Raw genomic sequence first — 25,935 nt, forward strand, 5'->3', positions numbered from 1 at the left:
GTTGCTGAGACAAATTGAATGCATGGTGTCTGTGGCATGAGTGCTATCCGTGGTGCTGAATCCACATTCCCCTCCAAGGTGCCTTGCCTTGCCCTGCACTGCCTTCCTGACTTTCCTTTGCTTCGACTGCCAGCCACCCTTGCCGGTGGACATCTCTGTGGAGCAAGACACCCATTGCCCCTGTCGTCTTCAGTGACACCAACCAAGTCTGGGTGAAAACTTTTGCAATATCACAGACTTCTTTCTCCAGGCAGGCATGCATGCATTTCCTCTGACGCTGCCAAATTTACTGGTGCCCAAAATGGGGAAAAGCAAAGCATACATGCCATTTTGAAGAAACAGACATGTCTGTGAAATGGAGACCAGGCTTTCCAAGGCCTACCGAAATTCACAAAACCACCTTTGAAATCGGGTGACCTTTAAAAGCAAGAAAAGTTTTGAAGGTTAACTGAAGTGCAGGAAGACTTCCAAGTGCTAATTAAAATGCCTGGACATGCAGTCTTTACAAGCCAGTGGAATCTACGCTGGGGTAAGTTTTGCAAGCTTCAAGAGCTCTCCTGCAGGAATCTGACAATGACAGCTATTCTTTATTTTGCTGTAGTAAAGAATAGGTATCCCAGCTCCACTAAAAAGCCGAATAATCTTCTGCAAATTGAGGATAATGACACAATTAAAATCCTCGTTTGTTGCTGCTTTTCTCCCTCCCCCCTCCACACCTGGCACATAAATATAGGCAGCAATTAAGATTTAAGGAAGGCATGCAATTTGTAACAATGCTACTGATATTTTAATAAACTTGATTATCACTTCTCATGTCTTAGTGAGCGAAATGTTAATTACCAGCACAACCACATTAGAGATAGAAAGAATAACAGCCTTTGTTGAGTCGGAACTGCAACAAAAAGTTGCAGCACAGAGTTGCATCAAAAGGTTGCAGCACAGATTTGAATCAGATTTGTATCGCGAACTGTCCTGTGATCCTCGGATGAAGGTGGTATATATTAAATAAATAACCGCCCTGTACCTCAATTTCACCACCACCCCTTTCATTTTTCTCAGCCCACGCCTCAATCAGTATTCCATGGCAATGCTCAAAATTGCTCTGTTTTAACGCCCTCTCCCACACTTTTTATTTTTTTAATGTTTTATTTAGACGTTTCATAAAACACACACACACACATTCCTCTCTTGATTTCGGAACACCCACCTCCCCAAGGCTGCTAGTCTAAGAGAGCAATCCTATACACAAGAGGCTGGTGTAAGATAAGCATGAATAAATTTGCACCAGATTCAAACTTCACTGAGCATTGGGGCTACTGCTGGCTGAGTCAGTCTAAGGCTGGCAGACGGAAAGCAGCCCTCTTGCAAGAGCATTTGAGTTACAACACCCTTTCTGCTGGCTTGACTTTCGCTGGGTTGCCAGGTCACATGAATGAGGAAAACAGGCTTCAGAACCAGCCTACGTCTCCCCTCTCTGGTCCTCACCCCTCACCATGTTCCCTTTTCCAGGGCTTATGCCGGGTTAAGATCCATTGGGCTCAGCTGGCTGGGCCCCACATAAACTGGGATGGGAAACACAAGCCAGCCATAGGGGCGCTGGGAGAAACAGAGAACAGAGGATCAGGGTGGATTTGATTTAAATCAAATCGATTTAAATCACTAGTCAATAAAGGTAAAGGTAAAGGGACCCCTGACCATTAGGTCCATTCGCAGACGACTCTGGGGTTGCGGCGCTCATCTCATTTTATTGGCCAAGGGAGCTGGCGTACAACTTCCAGGTCATGTGGCCAGCATGACTAAGCCACTTCTGGCGAACCAGAGCAGCGCACGGAAACGCCATTTACCTTCCCGCCAGAGTGGTACCTATTTATCTACTTGCACTTTGACGTGCTTTTGAACTGCTAGGTTGGCAAGAGCAGGGACTGAGCAACGGGAGCTGACCCTGTCACGGGGATTTGAACCGCTGACCTTCTGATCGGCAAGTCCTAGGCTCTGTGGTTTAAGCCACAGTGCCACCTGCATCCCTCACTAGTCAGCAAGACTTGATTTAAATCATATTTTTTTTACAGAAAGACTCATTCTTGCTGGTATAATCTTAATATTTACAACCAGATAAAGGTTTCATTTTTGGAATAATAAATTTTCAGAGTCGTTTTTGCAGTTATATCAAAAATTACTGATTTGGTTATCCTATTAGAAATACATAGAAAGATAATTATGAAATTGTTTATATTTGGGCAACTTTTCTGCTGTACTTTATCAGAAGGAGAAAAACAACCATTTCCTTAATAACGATTTAAACAATTTATTTAACTAAAACAATAACATTATAGCATATGTATCCATGTTTGTTAACTGATGAGGTTAAATTATACACACACACACACACACACACACACACATATATATATATATATACACATACCAGACTGAGTTTTAGCACACATGAAAAACTTAAAACAAATCCTTATTTCCTGATGAATAGCCTTTGGACTACAATGTAACTTAAATAGAAAACAATAAAAGGAAGAAATTCTAGGGACAGAACTACCCAAAATATATAGAAATTTATTCATGTATGCAACTGCAGCGGCAAGAATGTTACTTGCCCATAAATGAAAAGAAAAAGTAGTCCCGACGGAAGAAGAATGGATACAAAAACTTACAGAATATGCAGAAGTAGTGAAACTTACCGGAAAAATATGAAATGATTGAATATTTACAAACAAACTGTAAACAGGTAAGAACATTGGCAGGATTATTGCAACAACCTGCAGTTTCACAAGAGGATACATTTAAAGTAGATTGATAAATGATCAGTTCTTTGGCGATCAGCCTTCTTTATGGTCCAGCTCTCACTTCCATACATCACTACTGGGAAAACCATGCCTTTAACTATACGGACCTTTGTTGGCAGGGTGATGTCTCTGCTTTTTAAGATGCTGTCTAGGTTTGTCATTGCTTTTCTCCCAAGGAGCAGGCGTCTTTTAATTTCGCGGCTGCTGTCACCATCTGCAGTGATAATGGAGCCCAAGAAAGTACAATCTCTCACTGCCTCCATAAATCCGCCGCTGGACAGCTGCCTCGTAACAAACTATCCGCAGTTCGGAGTTGCCCAACTCTCCTTTTTTATGAATGAATCTCCCAGCTTCTCCAGAGGCGGGGCCAGGCAGCTCCCCCTCGCTCCTATTCATTCGCTCCGCCTCCGCGCCGTGCTTGCTGGGATTTGTAGTCCGGCCCTTCCCTTCTTTCCTCAACGCAAGGAGCTGCCAGCCAATCAGACGTCGCGCAGCTGATCAAGGGGGGGAGGCCATTCTGTTTCCTCCCTCCTCGCCGCGCAAGCGCACTGCTGAGCCCCTCTGCTCTCGTCCTCCCAAGCCTAGGCTGCTGCCGCTGACAACCCCGTTACGCACACGTGCTGTGGGCAGGTGAGGAGCTGCGCGCGCAATGGTGCCCCAATTTCCATGGGGCGTTTTTGCATGAGTCATGGCCCGGGGCCCCCCTTACCCACCTAGCAAGGAGGGGGATGATGATGGCGAGGGCCATAGAAGAAGAAGAAGGAGTCTTGCAAGGCGGGGAGGCGGGCGGATCCTGGAACATTTGCACATGTGAATGCCAAAAAGGGGGCCACTTTGGCAGGCGCCGGAGAACCGGCTCTGGTCTCTTCAGTGGGGCTGCAGCAGGCTGGGGAGAGATGTGGGGCTCAGTTGAATGTGTGTGTACTGGGGGTTCCTGCTACAGTAGCTGGATTCTGTTAGGGGCCAAAGCTCCCCCACCAGCCCTGTCCTACCAGAGAGGAGGGCTGGGTGTCTCAGTTTGCATGCAACAATTTGCTCCTCTTTTGCTTGATGTAGCAAATTTGGTGTTGTTTTTGTTACGGATACTTTGAGGAGCTCCTAGGGAGATTGCATCTTGCTACTGTATCCGGGTATGTTTTGTGTATGTTCACAGATAGTTGCATTTTTGCTTTCTCTGCGGATTTGTTAATTCTCGCATTCTGTGCAAGAGGGCTCCTGCCTCTTCTTCAAAATCCTGGACCGGTTTTGGCCTAGTGTTTCTGAGCATGTGCAGAGATACTTCCCCGTGCCCTAGAATCATGCGTTGAACAACTTAGTTTCATGGAGAAGAGTATTGTCTTGTCTCCCAGGAGACCTTCTGAGCATATCTTGAGTAGAGCTCAGCATTGTAACAACAACAACAACAACAACAACAACAATAATTTATTATTTATACCCCGCCCATCCGGCTGGGCTTCCCCAGCCGCTCTGGGTGGCTTCCAACCAAATATAAAAATACAGTAATGCATTGTCTTTGGCCTGTAATCTGCCTTGGCTTGCATTTCCCCTATAGCTGCTGCTTAGTTTGAGAGATGTTCTGGGACACAATATATAACGATCGGAGGGAGAAGCTGGTGCTGTGCTTGGTCCACACTGTGATGATGAGGCCTGTACTGTAGACACACCCGATCTTGACAGATGCAGGCCATAAAACTGTATTGACCATGAAAACATAAGAAGAGGCCTGATGAATGAGGCCAGTGGCCAACCTAATCATAGAATCAGTGTTGGCACCCGTCTGTCTCTAGAGACAATGGAGTGTGCCTCCAGGGGTGAAGTCGAACCGCTGTGTTAGCAGCACTGAAATGACCTTAGTGGGGTGCAAGCCTGGATGGTGTGTATGGAGGCCCTGGACCTCCCAGATGACAAGACACACACAGCCTCAATGATGTGGTCCAAAGGAAAGCAGAACCAGAAATTTGGCATGAGCTTGGCTGCAGGAGTTGCCAGAAGGAGGCGTACAAGGTGCCATACAACTGTTTTAGGATTTGCATAGGGTTTCAAACTTAGCCTTTTCTTCTCCTGAAGATATCCCGCAAGGCAGTGGAGGTTTAGGGTCAGAGTTTTCCTTCGCCTCTCATAGAGATAGAAGGGACCACCTGGGTAATTTAATCCAACCTGTGCAATACAATGATACCTTGGATTAAGTACTTAATTCGTTCCGGAGGTCCATTCTTAACCTGAAACTGTTCTTACCCTGAGGCACCACTTTAGCTAATGGGGCCTCCTGCTGCCACTGCACTGCCACGATGCGATTTCTATTCTCTCTCTCTTTTTTTTATAAGATATTTATTAAGATTTTTTATAATATTACAATAAAAGAAAAAAGAAAAAACAGAATAACAAAAATACAGAATAAAGAAACTTTTTAAGAAAAAAAAACACACATAAATTTTCAATTACTTATTTTCTTTTAACTTATTTCCTGGACCTCCTCATACCTCCCTTTTTTGTATTCCACCCCAAATTGTTAGTTCAGCAAATCCTTACCATTATATTATTACCTATTTATAATCCTTTTTTTCATATTCTCTTAAAGCATTACAGCTGGAAACCACTTAATTTCAATCCAGCATCATTCTAACACTCATTAATTTTACAATATTTCTGTAGATAATCTTTAAATTTCTTCCAATCTTCTTCCACCGACTCTTCTCCCTGGTCTCGGATTCTGCCAGTCATTTCTGCCAATCCCATATAGTCCATCACCTTCATCTGCCATTCTTCCAAAGTGGGTAGTTCTTGTGTCTTCCAATACTTTGCAATAAGCATTCTTGCTGCTGTTGTAGCATACATAAAAAACGTTCTGTCCTTCTTTGGCACCAATTGGCCGACAATGCCCAGAAGGAAGGCCTCTGGTTTCTTCAGAAAGGTATATTTAAATACCTTTTTCATTTCATTATAGATCATTTCCCAGAAAGCCTTAATTCTTGGGCACGTCCACCAAAGGTGAAAGAATGTACCTTCAGTTTCTTTACATTTCCAACATTTATTATCGGGCAAATGATATATTTTTGCAAGCTTCATACCTGTGGTCCACAACTGTTCCCAGTCAGCAAACATAATGTTATGTCCGACATCTTGTGCCCATTTAATCATAGCAGATTTCACCGTTTCATCCTGAGTATTCCATTTCAACAGCAAGTGATACATCTTTGACAAAATCTTAGTTTTGGGTTCTAACAGTTCTGTTTCTAATTTTGATTTTTCCACCTGGAAGCCGATTTTCTTGTCCAAATTATATGCCTCCATTATCTGATAATAGTGTAGCCAATCTCGCACTTTGTTTTTTAGTTTCTCAAAGCTCTGCAGTTTTAGTCTATCTCCCTCCTGTTCCAAAGTTTCCCAATATTTCGGCCATTTGGCCTCCATATTGAGCTTTTTCTGAGCCTTCGCTTCCATTGGTGACAACCAAAGGTGCATGCGATTTCTATTCTCGTCCTGAAGCAAAGTTCTTCACCCAAGGTACTATTTCTGGGTTAGCGGAGTCTGTAACCTGAAGCGTCTGTAACCCGAGGTACCACTGTATAGGAATCTTTCACCTAACGTGGGACTCAAACTCCATGACCCCGAGTTTCATGCCTGAGTGGGGATTTGAACCACTCTCTCTCCCAGGTCCTAGTCTGACACTCTAACCACTACTAAACACATCACAAGAACAAATTCATAATAACAGCAATAAAGCCGCAACACATAACAAATGTAGCAGCATACAAATAACACACATCTTGGTAGTAACATTCCATGTCCTGGCAGTAGCAAAAACAACAAGGGAGTTCGAATGGATTCACCTTGGTCCTAGATGTCCTAGTCACTGAGGCTTGTCAGCTACAAATCGGTGAGGATTAAGTGAGTGTGATCCAATGTCTAGGCTTCAGCTTTCCCAGGGGAGCACTGACCCCTTTGGCTAGGCATAGGCAAGCTCGGCCCTCCAGATGTTTTGGGACTACAGTTCCCATCATCCCTGACCATTGGTCCTGTTAGCTTGGGATCATGGGAGTTGTAGTCCCCAAACATCTGGAGGGTCGAGGTTGCCTATGCCTGACTTTGGCACTGCCAAATATCCCATAATGTTACTCACTGCCCCTCTCCTGCAGTTGTTTTCACACTTTGGGGGCCCAGGAGCACATACAGATTTTTATATTTTTTTTAGCCATGGCATGTTGCTACTCAGAATTAATCTGAGCCTTGAAAAGTACATAGAGCTGAAAGAGGAAGTGGGAGAGAAAGTCACTCATCCAACTTCCTTCTTCATCTTTCTCTCTATTTCTTCAGGGAGAAAATGGCAGCCACCACCTCATGGCCAAGGGCCAAGGGGACAGTGAGTGGGCGGAGGGGACTCAGGTTTTTTGGGCCCCTGGGGAAGACACCAAGGATACCACTGTGCTCACAAAGTAACCCCTTCCTTATCACAACAAGTCCACTTTCGAAAAGAAACAGGTTTTTGTTTTTGTTTGCAGTTAGGAAAGTGACAGAGAAATGCAGGGTAAAATGTGTGGAATGGACCATTTGGGTAGTTGCGTAAGTGACCCGCAAGTAAACCAGGATGATTCCACGATGAGTGCTCGTTGACATATAACCTCCTTGCTAGCAGATCTGAACAGAAGAAAAACCAGATATGATCTACCCTCAGTTTCAGCTTTGCACAAGCATATAAGGATGAATGCTAAGTACATATGTTGTCCGGAGGATCCTTTAATGTCCTTGACTGCATTATGCATTGGTGCTAATAGCAGAAGTGGCTTGGCTTGTATTTCTTGCTTTGCACTCTCCATTTCCGCAAACTGGATAGGAAGGTAAAACTTCAAACAATGCATAATGTTAGGATCATCACCATTTGGGGCCACTGAAGTGCCACAACATAGCTGGTTCTCATGTGAGTTATGAATTGCTCTGGGCTGAAAAGCAGTATAGAAATTAACTGCATTTAGAACATTTCTGTATAGTTTCCATTTAAGCTCATCCACAAGATGGTTGCATGCCACGAGACCCTATAATTGTCTCAACTTCGGTTTCTCCATCTGCAATGTAGGGACTTTCCCTACAGGGAGGTTGTCAGGGCTGCTGAGGCAACATCTGTGAAGCGCTTTGAACAAGTATTTCAAATACAATAATGATCAGCCTAACGACAAAAGAACTTTCTGATTTGCTGGGCAATGAGTGCACGAAAGAGAACTTATCTGAGTGTGTCTCACTATACCAGGAGCAAGAGTTAAAGGCAGTATTTATTCTCCCTGCAAGTGCAGTGCTGGTGTTCCTTCAAGGCTGTGTAAAAATTGATATTGAAAAACTATTTGCAAAAATAACCCCCCAAACGGCTTTCTCCCGACCCCCGCCCTTCCCCCATTTTACATAGTGTGGTGAAAATTAAATCTCAATATACAAACGTCCACTTATTATCTCTTAAAGCTGAATCAGTGGCCTTCAGTCAAAGACACTGAATTGAAAGGCGGCTTTTCTGTGTTGGATGAAAGATGCATGCGAGCGAGACTTACTTTTTGGAGGTCAAGCACTATAAAGAGGACAGATGGCGTCATAGACGGCATTGCTAGCATGGGCTCAGTACAAGGGCAGAAGCTGCTCTTTGGATGGTGTGGAGCAACTGGGTGGCTGTTGCTTTCCAGTAATGGTGAAGCAGTGGGAGGTTGGCATGGCGCAAACACGGTGGCAGAGCCAACCTGGTACCCCTGCCAGTGAGTTTGCACCAAGCTGACCCCCTCTGCTATCTCCTCCTCCCTTCTTCCGGTAAGTAGCAGCGACTCACCTGCCGGGAAGCTTGTACAACATTCCTGCTCCACCTGTAAAGGCTTTTCTGCACAGGAGGAATTGTTCATGGTGTTTGCCTGGATGACCTCATAGTCTCTGAATTCCCATGCTCCGACTACTGTTCACTCAGTTCTCAGAGCTGGGTATTTACCCTTTGCTCTCTCTAAGCAAATAAAGGCATTTCCTTTTCATCTTCCAGAAATAGAATGGTATCTACCTTATTCTAAAAAATAAAATCAAAGCTCTAATGGCTCAAACAAACAAATAATTGTGTGATGAAGCAACCACACAGGCCTGGATACAACTTGCATTTACAGTGGTACCTTGGTTCTGGAGTGGCTTAGTTGTTGAACAAATCGGCTCCCAAACGCCACAAACCCAGAAGTATGTGTTCCGGTTTGCGAACATTTTTCAGAAGCCGAACATCCCGACGCTGCTTCCGCTTGGGTGCAGGAAGCTCCTGCAGCCAATCGGAAGCTGCGCCTTGGTTTTCGAATGGTTTTAAGAGTTGAACGGACTCCCGGAACAGATTAAGTTCGAGAACCAAGGTACCACTGTATCTGTATTTATACCTTGCACGGCTTTTTGCAGCAATCTTTTGGCTCTGAATCCGGTAGCTGGCTGCTTGGTTACCTGCTCCTGAGTAACGCATGGGGCTTGGGACTCAAAAAGGCAGTGAGTGAACTATCTGACTCTTGCCTTTGTGAAACTGGAGGTCATCCAGAAAAAGAAGCCCAATTTCTCCCTGACTGAGGATTTGGTGGTTTGCTGGGGTGGTGGCTGTCCTACCGGGCAGGGCTGTGTTTTTCTTCTGGGGTCCTTTTAGCGAATAAATCTCTTCTTTACACATTGGTTATCTGTGGGATGTAGAGTCTGTACACAGTTGCAGCAAGGAAAAGAAAAACCCGCATTCCCTTTCCATGGTGCCCTGGCACCGTGTGTGACAAAGCTCTGGATTCTTAGCCATTTCATGTTTCTGTGCATTTCTTGGAGCAAAGCAGGTAGACTGTGGAAGCGATATATGAAAGGAGAGCAAAGGTGGAAGAGAAAGCTGCAGCGTTTATGAACATTGGGAAGAGGTATCGTGTAAACACTCTATTTAGTTGTAAATTAATAGGTTTTGGTGTTAGATGAAGCGGTTAGTATGCATCATTACTTGGGGATAATATGAGATAATAGTCGGAAAACTTGCTTTCAATCAGTTTTAATCATCCTTCTTCCTTAGTGATGAAAACTGCCTGGGTATAAATCAGTGATGTGGGTTTTCTGGAAAATTTTGAATTGGAAGTTCCCCCCTCTACTCTGTGCCTCAGGTAAACTGCATCAGAAATGTTTTGGTTTGCATCTGAAATTTTTTTCTGATGCCTTAGAGAGCAATCTGAATGGGTGCAATTATTTTACTGGCATGCAGTAAATAAAGCTAAAACCCTTGTCCAGTTTGCCCGATGAAGTATTGGCGATTGGATTCCAACCATATTTGAAATTTCGAAAGCAGCAAACTTTCTATGGACAAATTAAGCATTGGGAAATTTTCTGCCCCACATAAACTGGTTCAAAACACAGGCACCCTAACTTGTTCTCACAGCAGCGATTCATTCATAAGGGAGAAGTACAGGGGTTCACCCAGACACGATTGGATTGGGGGCCAAATCTGCTTCTTGTGCGATGCCGCCAGCTACAGAGAATCAAGGCTGTTCTGATCACTATAGCCCAGCTCCTTCCATGCTCCATCCTGGTTTCTGTTATTTGGTTGCACTAGACTGTGAGAGCTGGACCATAAAGAAGGCTGATCGCCGAAGAATTGATGCTTTTGAATTCTGGTGCTGGAGGAGACTCTTGAGAGTCCCATGGACTGCAAGAAGATCAAACCTCTCTATTCTGAAGGAAATCAGCCCTGAGTGCTCACTGGAAGGACAGATCCTGAAGCTGAGGCTCCAATACTTTGGCCACCTCATGAGAAGAAAAGACTCCCTGGAAAAGACCCTGATGTTGGGAAAGATGGAGGGCACAAGGAGAAGGGGACGGCAGAGGACGAGATGGTGGGAACAGTGTTCTCAAAGCTACCAGCATGAGTTTGACCACACCGTGGGAGGCAGTGGAAGACAGGAGTGCCTGGCGTGCTCTGGTCCATGGGGTCACGAAGAGTCGGACATGACTAAACAACTAAACAACAACAAGACTGTGGGTGGGGAACTGATTAGACTCCAGCTCCCATCAGCCCCTGCCAGCATGGAGGTTCCCTGCTAGGAATTATGGGAATTGCAGTCCAATAGCATCTGGAGAGCCACCGGTTCCTACCCCTTCTCTAGAATTGGCAAATATGTTCATTTGGGTGGTTTTTAGTAGTTTAGGTTTCCTTTATAGTGCTTAAGAGTGCCCAATGGTGGGAGTGTTGTATGTGTGTGTGGTATGCAAAAATTACAATTTTCACGGGGAAAACCGTGAAACCAGCCAATGCGTCTCTCAATTCCTGCAGCCCCTGCCAGCTCAGCTCTCGCCTGTCTCCCTCAGGGGCCAGTGAATCGCAAGACCAGGCGCCCGCAAAAAACATGATGTGGGAAAACCGTGAAGCCAGCCAAGTCCTCCACGTAGTTCCATCCTTATTGCAGAATCGTGATGTATTGGTGTATTGCGATGTTTAGCTGGTGATCTGTTGCGATGTTGAAAGCCATTTATCGGCCAGCCCTAGCACTCACAGTTTGCCTACCAGATCAAAGTGAGCGGATGACAGGAAAGGTTGCTAGGTTCATAGCTAGGGCAATCAGAATAAGGGCCATTAACTGACTGCTGATTCAGGACTTTAAATTGTGCTCTTATACCAATTTTCCTTTCTGTGTATACTGTAATGTTTTACTGTTGCTATGGCCATTGGCCAATGCAAATAAAGTTTTATCTATCTATCTAACACAGTTTGCCTACATCGCAGGCTTGTTGTAGGGATACTGGCAGTGGTAATGTCCTAGCCTAGGGGTTTGCTAGACCATTAGCCCAAGTTTCTTGGAGAAAGCTTAACGTGCATGCCTCATGTCACTGTCTCTTTAAAGGGCAGCTAGGTTTGCCACTGAGGTGTTGGGGTGCTTTTGTCTCCCCCCCTCACTTTCAGAGGTACATTTGGTGGGAGAGCTAGACAGACCGGGCTTTCAGTGCTTTTTCACAAGAATGTGGAGTGCGGCTGATGTCAGGGTTTCTCAAACCACCTGAGTGCATTTTGTGTGGCTTCCTGTTTTGCAGCACTGAGCCACAAGATAGGCACTTGTGGTTGTGTGCAGAGAGAGGCAATAGGAATGCCTTTCACTGAGTCTGTGTTGTACATATAGTTGTTTCACTTTTGATTCCTCTGTGGTGGTTTTATCAGATTGCTGTGTAGTTCTCATGGGTGTGTGTGATTTTTCACAGCTATCCAGTGTGCATATCTGCTGCCTTTATTTTTGTTTTCTCTCTCCCCCCCCCCGAGAAATACAGGGTTAAAAATATGACAAACCAATTTGTTCTGCATACCATATATAACTTCAAGTTGTTATTGTTACTGTTTACAGTGGGCCCTCCGGATATGAATTAAATTCATTCCGGGGGTCCGTACTTAACCTGAAAAGTCTATAAGTGGAGGTGCCGATTCTGCGCACGCGTGTGGCATGATAGAGTGCTTCTGCATACACGTGTGATGCGCAGAGCGCTTCTGCACATGCGCACGCGGCAAAACCTGGAAGTATACACTTCCGGGTTTGCCGCGTTCGCAACCCGAATGTTACGTATCCAGAGCGGTACGCAATTAGAGGGTCCACTGTATTTATATTCAAACCTTCTAGCATTTCTCCAGTGAAACTAGGGACGTTCCTGTTCCATTATTATTATTATTATTTATTATTATTATTACTATTATTATTTTATTATTTTATTATTTTATTATTTTATTATTTTATTATTTTATTATTTTATTATTTATACCCTCCCCACCTGACTGGGTTGCCCCAGCCACACTGGGCAACCCCCAACATATAGAAAAACATAACAAAACATTAGGTATCCAAAAGCTTCCTTATACAGATGACTCCTAAAGGTTGTATAGTCACTTATCTCCTTTGGCTCAGGGATCACATGACTCCACACCCTCCAACATTTCTCCGATGAAAATAGGGACATCCTTAGGAAAAGCGGGACATTCCGAGATCAAATCAGAAACTGGGATGGCTTCTATAATTTCTGGGACTGTCACTGAAAAATGGGGATCCTTGGAAGTTATGCAGTTCGCACTTAAGAGTAATGCACACTTTCTGAAACAATATCCAAACAAAACACAGACATCCTTTTGTAAATCTGAGACTGTTCCGGGAAAATAGGAACACTTGGAGGGTCTGTTATATGCCGACATTCAGCCACAAAGCCTCCCGGATGCGCTTCACAAGAATAAAGAGGTACATTATGGAGAGCCAGTGTGGTGTAGTGGTTAAGAGCGGTAGACTCGTAATCTGGTGAACCGGTTTCGCGTCTCTGCTCCTCCACATGCAGCTGCTGGGTGACCTTGGGCCAGTCACACTTCTTTGAAGTCTCTCAGCCCCACTCACCTCACAGAGGATTTGTTGTGAGGGAGGAAGGGAAAGGAGATTGTTAACCGCTTTGAGACTCCTTTGGGTAGTGATAAAGCGGGATATCAAATCCAAATAAAACATTAGGATACAATTTCAAACAAAACGAATTCAGAACATTTCACCCACGTTAAAAGACCAAACACAACCGTCTTCTGACCGAAAAGCAGATAACATGTCCTACAAGGATGTTGTAGACATGGGGAACCTCACCAAAGGACGGAGGTCTTGTCCATGGCCCTGAAAATCTCTCCCCACAGTACCGAGGGCTAGAACACTTAGTTTTTTGAATGTGTGCTGAGGTTCTCGTCAGGTTGAGCTGAAAATCTGCCTATGTGAAGCCAGATCCAGGTGTAGGGAACCCTTGTTTCTTTGAGATACCTTCCCCTCTACTTTGTGAAAATACTACTTTGCACTTGGTCTTTGACATGCTCCATAGTAACATGTCTATTTCTGGATTTCAGGAGAGCCGGTGACATTGTAGGTTGCATCAATTGGAGATAAATACAGTGGTACCTCAGGTTAAGTACTTAATTCGTTTCAGAAGTCCGTTCTTAACCTGAAACTGTTCTTAACCTGAAGCACCACTTTAGCTAATGGGGCCTCCTGCTGCTGCCGTGCCGACGGAGCACGATTTCTGTTCTCATCCTGAAGCAAAGTTCTTAACCTGAAGCACTATTTCTGGGTTAGTGGAGTCTGTAACCTGAAGCGTATGTAACCTGAAGTGTATGTAACCTGAGGTACCACTGTATCTATATACTGAAGCATTGGGAACTTATGAAACAGCTCAGTGTAGGTCTGGTGGGAAGTTACTTGGTGCAGAGGGTTGAGGTCTGGGTAAAGTCGTTGACAAACTGGGGAGGGTTCAGAAGGGAGCAGCACAGATCGGGGATGTCTACAAGTCAGATGCCTTTGCTTTTCTGAGGAAACCCTGTAATTTGTGACGGATCTCAGTCTCTAGTAACCCAATGGGGCACTTCTGGTGGTTCCTCACACCCCTGAGGTTCGATTGGTCTTCGCTAGGGACTTAGCCTTTAGTGTGACAGGCCCTGTCCTGTGAAACTGCCTGCCACTAGAGGTTCAGCAGGCACTGTCCCTGCCTTCTTTCTGATGCCTTCTGTCACTTGTAGTGTTCAGACTGGCCTTTGCACCATGAATATCTCTTTTTAACCTATTGGTACCTGCTGATGTCTTATTGGTTTTTAAAATTATGTTTTTATGGGTATTTATGAACTAATGCTCTATGTATGTGGTAAGCTGCAATCTCAGCATAGGATTTCCCACCATGTATATATATATATTAGCACCAAGCTCTGGTTGGTTATAGAATCATAGAATCATAGAATCATAGAGTTGGAAGAGACCACAAGGGCCATCGAGTCCAACCCCCTGCCAAGCAGGAAACACCATCAGAGCACTCCTGACATATGGTTGTCAAGCCTCTGCATCCTGGAGTTACAGTTAAAAAATCAAAGTAGATCCAACAGGTCTGAAGTCTGCCCATGGTATTCCTTTTGCTGCTTGCTAAAGGTTTTCTTGTTTACCCAGGCGTTGATGGGACGTGGGTGGCGCTGTGGGTTAAACCACAGAGCCTAGGACTTGCTGATCAGAAGGTCGGCGGTTCGAATCCCCACGACGGGGTGAGCTCCCGTTGCTCAGTCCCTGCTCCTGCCAACCTAGCAGTTCGAAAGCGTGTCAAAGTGCAAGTAGATAAATAGGTACCACTCCGGCGGGAAGGTAAACAGAATTTCCTTGCGCTTCTCTGGTTCGCCAGAAGCAGCTTTGTCATGCTGGCCGCATGACCCGGAAGCTGTACACCGGCTCCCTCGGCCAATAAAGTGAGATGAGCGCTGCAACCCCAGAGTCGGCCACGACTGAAGCTAATGGTCAGGGGCCCCTTTACCTTTACCTACCCAGGCGTTTAGAAATGCTGGTGTGAAATTTAATTTGATTCGGTATTTTAACTTTTTGTATGTTTTAAAGTACGGATGCAGATTTTCCTTGGCTTTATTGTTTTATCTTTTTGTAAACTGCTTGTGAGGCTTTTGTCTTTGCTTTGCAGTCAAGCGGTGTATAACTTTTATGAAATAAATAAAAAATTACATACTGCTTGGCTGTGCATACCTCACATTGCGTCCTCTTCAGGTTACGTCTTTTCAAGTTGCTTCCCGCGGCAACCCAGAAGTACCAGAACGGTTACCTCCGGGTTTTGCCGCTCTCGCATGCGCAGACGTTCTAGATCACACCGCGCGCATGCACAGATGCAGCGGTTCTGGGTGCGAACGCTTTGAGTTGTGGACTTGCCTCTGGGATGGGTTACGTCCTCAACTCGAGGTTCTATTTATATGCTTGAGCATGCATGGCAGCCCAAACTGTTGTTGTTGTTTAGTCGTTTAGTCGTGTCTGACTCTTCGTGACCCCATGGACCAGAGCACGCCAGGCACTCCTGTCTTCCACTGCCTCCCGCAGTTTGGTCAAACTCATGCTGGTAGCTTTGAGAACACTGTCCAACCATCTCGTCCTCTGTCGTCCCCTTCTCCTTCTGCCCACCATCTTTCTCAACATCAGGGTCTTTTCCAGGGAGTCTTTTCTTCTCATGAGGTGGCCAAAGTAGCAGTGATCCATGAAGGGGGCCCAAACTGTAGGCTGGCCTTTTTACAAAGGGAAGAGCTTTGTGTGAAGAAACCAGCTCAATATATTTCTCTTCGGCTGCAAAATTCCCCAGATATGAATGCCCCCCTGCAGTGCTTACCCACAGTTGCAGAGCGTCTGAAACCTAATTCATACAAATGCTGGAAGAGAACTGGTGCCTTTTTTTTTGTTCGGAGCCATAAAAGTTTCATTAGGCCTTGTAAAACACACCCAATTTTGCTCTTCCTCGGGCCTGAAATAGAAACTTTGGTCTAAACTACTAGATAATATTCTCTCGGCTCACAATGCCGCTCAATACTTAAACAATAAGAATTGATCCTGCAAGGAATTAAAATGCTGCTTGCTTTTCTCCTGTGACACCATCTAACCAAAATAAAGTGCTTCACCTAGAGGCATAAAATACAGAAGCAAATACTGAAGTCGCGGCTAGGCTGTGAGAGGGAGGCTAAAATTTTGACATATGGAAGATGCTCAGATACAGCTGTTTGGAGCCTTACTGCAAGCCCTTAATATAAGCTGAGAGGTGCTTAGGCCTTCAAGATATCTGTGCCTGTCCAAAGCCAGAGACCGAGACACCCTACACAACCAGGAAGACAGGAGCTGCCCTGCTAAATTCCATCCCTGTTCCTTCAGGTTCTTCTCAGTGTCTGAGTCCTCCAAACCACGACTTGTACCAGCCTTCTCCATTGTGTTGCCTTCCAGATGTTTTGGACTATAATTCCCATTAGCACTGCCCAGCACAGCCAGTAATAGGAATGGTGGGAATTCATAGAGTTGGAAGGGCACCCAAGGGTCATCTAGTCCTACCCCCCCAACCAGCCTCTGCTTAAAAATCTTCAATGAAGGAGAGTCCACAACCTCCTGAGGGAGGTCTAACAATTCTCACTATCAGAATTGTCCCCCTGATTTTAGTCTGAATCTCCTTTTTTTGTAACATTGGAGATTGGTTTACATCCTACACTCTGGAGCAGGAGAAAACAGGCTTGCTCCATCTCCCACTTGACAGCCCTTCAGGTATTTGAAGATGGCTATCGTATCTCCTTCTCCGTCGCCTTTTTCCCCAGGCTAAACATACCCAGCTCCTTCAACCGTTCCTCATAAGTCTTGGTTTCAACCTGGATAGTTTGCTGGAAGATTGGACGCAGTCCTGTGGGTCTTTAGCCCAGAGATGTTTCCCATTGGGTTGTGTGGTTGGCGCTGTGCTCTAAACCACTGAGCCTCTTGGGCTTGCTGACTGGAAGGTCGGCGGTTCGAATCTGCATGATGGGTTGAGCTCCCATTGCTTTGTGTGGTGTAGTGGTTAAGAGCGGTGGACTGGTAATCTGGTGAACCGGGTTCGATTCCCCGCTCCTTCACATGCAGCTGCTGGGTGACCTTGGGCTAGTAACACTTCTCTGAAGTCTCTCAGCCTCACTTGCCTCACAGAGTGTTTGTTGTGGGGGAGGAAGGGAAAGGAGATTGTGAGCCGCTTTGAGTCTCCTTCAGGTAGTGATAAAGCGGGATATCAAACCCAAATGCCTCTTCTTCTTCTTCTCCTCCTCCTCCTCCTCCTCCTCCTCCTCCTCCTCCTCCTCCTTTTTCTGTCCCAGCTCCTGCCAACCTACCAGTTTGAAAGCATACCAGTGCAAGTAGATAAATAGGTACCGCTGCGGCGGGAAGGTAAACAGCGTTTTCATTCTCTCTGGTTTTCGGCATGGTGTTCCATTGCTGCAGAAGCAGCTTAGTCTGCCGGCCACATGACCTGGAAAACTGTCTGTGGACAAACGCCGGCTCCCTTGGCCTGAAAGTGAGATGAGCGCCACAACCCCATAGTCGCCTTTGACTGGACTTAACCATCCAGGGGTCCTACCTTGCTGCTTACCTGGGAAACTCATTTTGCCGGAAGGAGGCTCAGCTGTGTGACTGCACTGTCTCATTTTCACTGGCTTCCTCAGCTGGCTAGAGGAAAGCTTTTGTCTCTCATAACCGGTGTTTGAAACTCAGATATAGAAGCTAGGCGCCAAATGGTACCTTAAACCTCGGTTACAGTCCCCACAACGGACTGCCCGTTCACCAGGGGTTGGGATAGAGGACGCTATGGAGTCCCTTCCAACGCTACAATTCTCAACGCTACAATATTATCTCAACTGCATTGCTTGACAGTAGCTCTTACAACAATTCACTTTGCAAGAAGGAGGAACCTACACAATGGAAATGGAAAAGGTATTAACTAGGAACGAAGTCAAATGTTTTCAAACTGGTTGCCAGCCTGGTGCCCAGAAATCTCCACATGGTTGCAATTGGACCCGTGCCAGTAGCAAAATGCCCCTGGTGAATTTTGTTTTTGTTTTTAATACATTTATTAGTTTTTTAACATATCATTTCCAATTTGACATAACTTCTTATCTTATACAATATAGAATCATAGAATCATAGAGTTGGAAGAGACCACAAGGGCCATCGAGTCCAACTGCCTGCCAAGCAGGAAACACCATCAGAGCACTCCTGACATATGGTTGTCAAGCCTCTGCTTAAAGACCTCCAAAGAAGGAGACTCCACCACACTCCTTGGCAGCAAATTCCACTGTCGAACAGCTCTTACTGTCAGGAAGTTCTTCCTAATGTTTAGGTGGAATCTTCTTTCTTGTAGTTTGGATCCATTGCTCCGTGTCCGCTTCTCTGGAGAAGCAGAAAACAACCTTTCTCCCTCCTCTATGTGACATCCTTTTATATATTTGAACATGGCTATCATATCACCCCTTAGCCTCCTCTTCTCCAGGCTAAACATGCCCAGCTCCCTTAGCCGTTCCTCATAAGGCATCGTTTCCAGGCCTTTGACCATTTTGGTTGCCCTCCTCTGGACACGTTCCAGTTTGTCAGTGTCCTTCTTGAACTGTGGTGCCCAGAACTGGACACAGTACTCCAGGTGAGGTCTGACCAGAGCAGAATACAGTGGCACTATTACTTCCCTTGATCTAGATGCTATACTCCTATTGATGCAGCCCAGAATTGCATTGGCATTTTTAGCTGCCGCGTCACACTGTTGGCTCATGTCAAGTTTGTGGTCAACCAAGACTCCTAGATCCTTTTCACATGTACTGCTCTCAAGCCAGGTGTCACCCATCTTGTATTTGTGCCTCTCATTTTTTTTGCCAAAGTGCAATACTTTACATTTCTCCCTGTTAAAATTCATCTTGTTTGTTTTGGCCCAGTTCTCTAATCTGTCAAGGTCGTTTTGAAGTGTGATCCTGTCCTCTGGGGTGTTAGCCACCCCTCCCAGTTTGGTGTCATCTGCAAATTTGATCAGGATGCCCTTGAGTCCATCATCCAAGTCGTTGATAAAGATGTTGAATAAGACTGGGCCCAAGACAGAACCCTGTGGCACCCCACTAGTCACTCTTCTCCAGGATGAAGAGGAACCATTCATGAGCACCCTTTGGGTTCGGTCAGTCAGCCAGTTACAAATCCACTGAGTGGTAGCATAGTCAAGGCCGCATTTTACCAGCTTCTTTACAAGAATATCATGGGGCACCTTGTCAAATGCCTTGCTGAAATCAAGGTAGGCTACATCCACTGCGTTCCCTTCATCTACCAGGCTTGTAATTCTGTCAAAAAACGAGATCAGGTTAGTCTGACATGACTTATTTTTCAGAAATACCGTCAACACCTCTGATGATTTCCCATTCTTTATCACTTACTCTGCATTTCTTAATTTCTCTATTACTCTTAATTACCATTAACTAATAATTCTCCTCATAGTCTTACTTGTAATATTTCAAATAGTCCTCCTTACAAAACTTCTTGAAAACCTACTAGCGTAATCTGTTCATTACTATTACTTTTCAAATAATTCATATATTTACTCCAGTCTTCTAAGAATCTCTGGTCCCGCAGGTTTCGAATCCTTCCTCTTAATTTATCTAATTCTGCATAGTCCATCAATTTTGTCCTCCATTCTTCTTCGTTGGTAGTTCTGCACCTGGTGAATTTTGAACACTAAAACTTGTGGACATCGAATAAAAAGGAATGTTGGAAGATTCAGGGCATGTAGAAGGAAGTACACTTAGATAATCTACGGAACTCCCTCCCACATGAGGAAATGATGACTATCCACCTAGATAGTTTTAAAAGAGGATTAGACAAATTCATGGAGGAGAGGGCTATCGATGGCTACTAGTTGTGATGGCTTTGTTCTAACTCCATGGTTGGGAAGCAGCAGTGTTCCTGAATGGTATTCATCCAGCCCAGCCTTTCGCATGATGTATTCTGCGTATAAATTAAATAAGCAGGGAGACAAAATACAGCCTTGTCGTACGCCTTTCCCAATTTTGAACCAATCAGTTGTTCCATATCCAGTTCTAACTGTAGCTTCTTGTCCCACATAGAGATTTCTCAGGAGACAGATGAGGTGATCAGGCACTCCCATTTCTTTAAGAACTTGCCATAGTTTGCTGTGGTCGACACAGTCAAAGGCTTTTGCATAGTCGATGAAGCAGAAGTAGATGTCTTTCTGGAACTCTCTAGCTTTCTCCATAATCCAGCGCATGTTTGCAATTTGGTCTCTTGTTCCTCTGCCTCTTCTAAATCCAGCTTGCACTTCTGGGAGTTCTCGATCCACATACTGCTTGAGCCTTCCTTGTAGAATTTTAAGCATAACCTTGCTAGCGTGTGAAATGAGTGCAATTGTGCGGTAGTTGGAGCATTCTTTGGCACTGCCCTTCTTTGGGATTGGGATGTAGACTGATCTTCTCCAGTCCTCTGGCCACTGCTGAGTTTTCCTAACTTGCTGGCATATTGAGTGTAGCACCTTAACAGCATCATCTTTTAAAATTTTAAATAGTTCAGCTGGAATACCATCACTTCCACTGGCCTTGTTATTTGCAGTGCTTTCTAAGGCCCATTTGACTTCACTCTCCAGGATGTCTGGCTCAAGGTCAGCAACCACACTACCTGGTATGCTCTTAGGTTCTCTGAATGGCTGGTGCCCAGCCTCTGGCAAGAGACTTGACGCTGTCTTCAGAAACACGGAGAGTCCAAAACGGAACGTGCACGATGCTTTCTTTTGCAGACCTTGTCCTGTTTCCCGTGAGCGTCCTCCTCTAATTAAATTGACATTTCTCCCAGCCGATGGGCCGACACAGAATGCCACATTACAACTCCTGAGTTTTTTGCTGTTCCGTTGAGACGGCATTTGGTATGCCAGAGCTGATAGTTCGAGCCATTTAAGTTAACTGTAGTGACTCAGACTCAGCCTACATCTCTGACCTTACATCGCACAGCTTCTCCCTCCCACCTTGGCATTCCCTGCTTAGCTTCTCCCACTCTTCTCCCTGTGCCGCTGCCTCCCCCTTTCTCCCAGTGCCAGAAAACTTTGCTGATTCCCGTTATCCAAGGCACAAGACTCTTCACTTGTCCTGCTAAATGCACAGTTACTTCCTTCCTTCCTTCCTTCCATCCATCATTCAGCCCTGACACTGAGGTCCAGCTCCGGGGGCCTTCTGGCAGTTCCCTCACTGCGAGAAACCAAGTTACAGGGAACCAGACAGAGGGCCTTCTCGGTGGTGGCACCCGCCCTGTGGAACACCCTCCCACCAGATGTCAAGGAAATAAACAACTACCTGACTTTTAGAAGACATCTGAAGGCAGCCCTGTTTAGGGGTGTTTTTAATGTTTGAAGTTTTGTTGTGTTTTTAATATTCTGTTGGGAGCTGCCCAGATGGACGGGGTATGAATAATAAATTATTATTTAATAATAATATATTTTTATTTATACCCTTCCCCTCCCAGTTCATAAACTGGGCTCAGGGTGGCTAACAACAAATTTAAAACACTTAATTGTAAAAGCATCATAAAATACAGTACAAAAACATGAATAACATTAAAATTCAAAGTTCAGAAATCAATTTAGGGGAAATCCATCTAATAAGCATTAGGTAATCCCCAGGGCTAGCTGGCTGAATTAGTCCTACTTGGGCCAGCGAGGAGGCCAGGGGAGAATTAGCTGTGGGGTCTCAGAGTGGGTAATCTTCATAAAAGGGGAGGGGGAGGGAAGAGAAGGCGGGGAAAAGATCAGGCTGAATTCAAATTAAAGGCCAGGCGGAATAGCCTTGTCATACAGGCCCGGCAGAAGGAGGTTAAATTCCGAAGGGCCCTAGTCTCATGGGACAGAGCATTCCACCAGGTCGGAGCCATCACTGAAAAGGCCCTGGCCCTGGTGGAGGATAGTTTGGCTTCCTTAGGGCCCGGGACCTCTAAACTATGATTATTCATGGACCTTAAGGTCCTCTGCAGGGCAGACCAGGAGAGGCTGTCCCGTAAATACGAGGGCCTTAAGCCTTCTACCCCCTTCTCCCCCTCCATCTCCAGTGCTTCTTATGGAGCTGAGCTGGACAGAGTGTAAAGTTTGGCAAAGGGAGAAGATGTTAAGAACAAAGGACAATAGTCCCACTTCACAGAACACAGTAACACAAACATCCTGTCTCAGTCACTTCCCATTCTGTGGAGTCAAAACATATAACATCATGTGAAAGACAACAATCCCATGACTGCAATCACGGAGCAGGAATTCTAACAGTGGCCACATTCTGCCCAAGCTGTATTGTCTTCAAGGGAAGCCCCATGTAGAGTGCATTGGAGTAGTCCAGACGGAAGGTCCCTAGAGCTTGGGCAACAAAGGTCAGGCTATCCCGATCCACAGCTGCTGTTCTGCCCACACCTCTTGCCCCTGGGTTGGTAACTGGGAGTTCCAGATCTTGTAGAGCGGTTCCTGTTGGCTGATACCCTCCTGTAGGCATGCGTCCCTGTTCTCCTTGGCTCTTCAGACCCAGATGCCCCTGTTCGGACATGATTTGTTTCATTACAGCTTGCACCAGAGATGTTCCTGGTGTCTCAGTGGCCGGCTAGAGTCCTGTCAAAAGTTCATGTAAAGTGTGGCAATTAAATTCCCCACAGATCTCTCCTCTTGCATTCGTGGTTCAGAAGGATAGATGCAAAGTTAATGGCTGGAACCGTCCTTTAGATCATTCTCATCACTGGCCCTGGGTGCAGGTCAGATTCTCTGGTGGAGGGCATCTCTGATAATTGCTCTTGGCTGCAATCAAAGCTGCTGGCTGCTTAAAGCTGGTTTTAGATTTAACTCTCAGTCATAAGTCACTGAGCAAAGGCTCCGCCGCCCTGTGCTTTCAGCAAGGGAAAATGTAGATGAAATGGAACTTTGCTGACACACTGGCTGCAAATGGTTCCATTTAATAAAATGCTGCGCCTTGCTGTTTCCCCCACCCCCCTCGCCTCACTATTTATTACCCATTCACCTGCCTTGAAATGGGACATATAATCTTTGATCAATTGGGTTGGTAAAATTTTATATATAGAGAAAGGGGGAGAGATGCTGCACCTCTGCTGAAATACAAGTTTGTAACTTTCCATGCTCATTTTTCTATAATTAACTCTCTTTTTTGGTCTAACTTACTGACTTTCATAGAATTGTGGAGTTGGGAGGGACCCTGAGGATCATCTAGTCCAACCCGCTGCTATTTATTTTGTTAAAATATATCTATTACATTTAAGTTTTATCATGACAGTTACAGTTTTTCCTGATGTTTCTGGTCCATATATACAGTCTAATCCATAAAAGCAGAGAATAGCCAGGCTAGGTCATATCCTTAAGGCTAAAACCTAACATTTACATCAGCATAATGTTTTTCCCCCTCGTAACTAAACTTATTAAATGCTTTCTGTTGAGCATATGAATCCACTAAATCTGAATTCATCATACCAGAATATACCTACTAAACTCCATATATATATATTAAATATATATTTTTTGATATCTGACGAAAACACAGAAAGTAATACAATAATTTGGAACTGTGTGTGAAAACATAGTAGAAATAATAATACAATGAGTTTAATCGGAAGTCAAATGTGTTTATTTTGTGTTTTCTTTCTTTCTTTCTTTTCCTTTCCCCCCTCTTTTTTCCCTTCCTTTTCTCTTTTCTTTTTTGTGCCTCCTTTCTTGGTCTTCCTCCTTTTGATTTGTTAAGAAAGAGATAAAAGTGCAATATGAAAACTTCAGTAAGTTCAAAGTGATGTTGTGTAATTTTTCTATTATTATTTTTATATTGTTAAAATCGGTTAATTGTAATGAATTGATGTAACAATTACTGCGGTCTTTTCCTTTGTTGTTGTTGAATTCTAAATAAAGTATTCTTCTTCTTTAAAACAACAACAACAACATAGTCCAACCCCCTGCAATGCCAGAATATGCAGCTGTCCCATGCAGGAACCGAACCTGCAACCTTGGCATTATCAGCCCCATGCTCTATCCGGGTTTCCTTCAGGCATCTGGTTGGCTGGCGTGAGAACAGGATGCTGGTCTAGATGGACCTTTGGCCTGATCCAGCACAGCTCTTCTTGTCTCGTAATGCTGGAACTCACAGACGTCCAATGAAGCTGAATGTTGGAAGACTCAGGTCAGATAAAATAAGGAACTTCTTCACAAAGCACACATCAGGAGTGCATGCAGGAGCCAGGCCCTGTGACCAATAGGACTTTGCAGGACTGGGGCCTTCCTAAGTTTGTTCTGAAGAGGCAAGGCGTGGCCTCACAGGTGAGGCTGATTGGTAACTCACAGCACCTGGTGGCAAGAGCTGGGAAGGGATATAAGGTCAGCTCCCAGTACGTTTCCAAGCACAATTCAAAGTGTTGGTGCTGACCTTTAAAGCCCTAAATGGCCTCGGTCCAGTATACCTGAAGGAGCGTCTCCACCCCCATCATTCTGCCCGGACGCTGAGGTCCAGCGCTGAGGGCCTTCTGGCGGTTCCCTCATTGCGAGAAGCAAAGCTACAGGGAACCAGGCAGAGGGCCTTCTCGGTAGTGGCGCCCGCCCTGTGGAACGCCCTTCCAGCAGATGTCAAAGCGATAAACAACTACCTGACATTCAGAAGACATCTTAAGGCAGCCCTGTTCAGGGAAGTTTTTAACGTGTGATATTTTACTGTATTTTTGGTTTCTATGGAAGCCGCCCAGAGTGGCTGGGGAGGCCCAGCCAGATGGGCGGGGTATAAATAATAAATAATAATAATAATAATAATAATAATAATTATTCCCTTCGGCTCTTTGCCACAGCAACACACTTCCTGCCTTGTGTGTTTGGCTTGCTTCCTGATCCTTGAACCTCGGCTTCGTGACTCCTTGCTTCTTGATCCTCGGACCCCTGACTTCATGACTTCTTGCTTCTTGATCCCCGGACACCTGACTTCATGACTTCTTGCTTCCTGACTCTCAGACCCTTGGCTTCTTGACGCCTTGCTTCTTGATCCTCAGACCCCTGACTTCATGACTCCTGGGTTCTGGACCCCCATTCCTGCTCCCACCTCACCATCTTGCCCCCGGTCCTGACGTCCCCTGCCGGGACTTCGATCACCCATGAACCGGACCGTGACAGCACATAATTAACTGTGGAACTTCCTGCCACAGGAGGTAGTGATGGTCATCAACTTGGGTGGCTTTAAAAGAGGATTAGACAGGGCACAAGACATTGGTCATGACATTATGTTTGCTGACTGGGAGCAGTTATGGACCACCGGTATAAAGTTTACGGCATGTAATGCCTTAAGAGAGAACATTATGAAAATGATTTATAGGTGGTACATGACCCCAGTCAAGCTTGCAAAAATTTATCACTTGCCCAATAATAAATGCTGGAAATGTAATGTACTTTCTATCACCTTTGGTGGACGTGCCCAAGGATTAAGGTCTTCTGGGAGATGATTTATAATGAAATTAAGAAGGTTCTTAAGTGTACCTTTCATAAGAAACCAGAGGCTTTTCTCCTGGGCATGGTAGGCCAATTGGTGTCAAGGAAAGATAGGACGTTTTTTATGTACGCTACAACAGCAGCAAGAGTTCTTCTAGCAAAGTATTGGAAGACACAAGAACTACCCACGCTGGAAGAGTGGCAGACGAAGGTGATTGACTATATGGGACTGGCTGAGATGACGGGCAGAATCCGTGACCAAGGGAAAGAGATGGTGGAAGAAGATTGGAAGAAATTTAAACTTTATCTTAAGAACTGTTGTAAAATTATTGAGTGTTAAAATGTCATGGGTAAGGTAAAG

General features: G+C 45.0%; 1 protein-coding gene across 2 annotated transcripts in view; it reads left to right on the plus strand.

The window, feature by feature from the left end:
* Positions 1-3,332: 3,332 nt before the first annotated feature.
* The window catches only part of TSNARE1 (t-SNARE domain containing 1), a 448,733-nt gene continuing 426,130 nt past the window's right edge, over positions 3,333-25,935 (plus strand). Inside the window, exon 1 of one of the 2 annotated variants that reach the window (XM_053395183.1) lies at positions 3,333-3,428. The gene's annotated coding sequence lies outside the window, so the exon portion shown is untranslated. The remainder of the gene's footprint in view (positions 3,429-25,935) is intronic. The other variant, XM_053395184.1, reaches the window with a different exon arrangement.

Source organism: Podarcis raffonei, chromosome 7, assembly GCF_027172205.1.
Source record: "Podarcis raffonei isolate rPodRaf1 chromosome 7, rPodRaf1.pri, whole genome shotgun sequence".
NCBI classification, from domain to species: Eukaryota; Metazoa; Chordata; class Lepidosauria; order Squamata; family Lacertidae; genus Podarcis; species Podarcis raffonei.